The sequence below is a fragment of the Meleagris gallopavo genome, chromosome 5 (genome assembly GCF_000146605.3).
Source record: "Meleagris gallopavo isolate NT-WF06-2002-E0010 breed Aviagen turkey brand Nicholas breeding stock chromosome 5, Turkey_5.1, whole genome shotgun sequence".
In the NCBI taxonomy this organism is placed as follows: domain Eukaryota; kingdom Metazoa; phylum Chordata; class Aves; order Galliformes; family Phasianidae; genus Meleagris; species Meleagris gallopavo.
The window spans coordinates 55957749-55958787 of NC_015015.2; positions in this window are offsets into that span (position 1 = coordinate 55957749).

Consider the following 1039-nt stretch of genomic DNA (forward strand, 5'->3'; position numbering starts at 1 on the left):
TTTAAATGAAGTTAAAAGCTGAGATAATTTAAGGAAAAAGGTCTTCAAATTGTCATAACCAACTGTCAGGGAAATTTACAATGCAGTGGAAAACCGGCTGGCTATTGGGGCAGCTCCAAACCCACGTGTGCTTTGTTGCACAAGTGGAACTTTGACTTCCCTGCAGCAGCAGCAGCAGCAGCAGCAGCAGCCCCGTGCCCAGCTGTGCCTGCAGAGCGCAGCGCTGCACCCCTAAGTGCATCTCCACCACCTCTTCCTCTGGTTGACCCACCTGATCACCTGAAAGGAACAAATAAAAAGCGCTGCTCCCATTTCCAGGACCAACGGAAGCTATTTTCTAATGGGTAATAAGCTGAAAGGCCATGGCTGTCTGGAAGGTTAAACAACAGATATCTTGTCCGAGAGGGCTTACGCAGCAGCTCAGGTCCATCCACCTCCAGGAGCGACTTTGCTTCCTTCGCCTGCAGTCTGCACACCCGGGCTCCGTAGTTTGTTTAGAAAATAGTTTGCACAAACCACACTTTAGCAGTGCAAGCTTCTGTGTTGAAATTATTATTATTCTACATATACTTTTAAATCAGGCTTGTTTCATTGAAGGCACTTGGTTTCCATGGCAATTTATAAAAGATGGTGGTTTGGTTTCTTCACTTCGTTAGAACAGATGACTCAGTTGGGGAGGGGAGAGGGGTGTTCGAGTGGCCGCAAGCAAGCTCCGATAAGCCTGTGTCATATGTAAGCCCAGGTGGCACATCCTGGATCGTAATGCATGCAAAAGGAGACAGCATACAGTTATCGAGCATAGCCATGAGAAATGAAACAGAAATGTCTTAAAACAGCTCTGATTCGGGGTTACTCTCTAGGGGAGGTGACAGCCATAGGCGAAAGGGCCTACATGTTTTTAACTCTACACTAAAAACCTCCTCGAAGGGAAAATGAATGCCAGCTCTTCACATACCCTGTTTACAGTGAGGTGTTGCTCTCTCTGTTTTAATTTTATTATTTCCTCTCTCTCCTCTCCTCTTTTTTTCTTTTTCTTTTT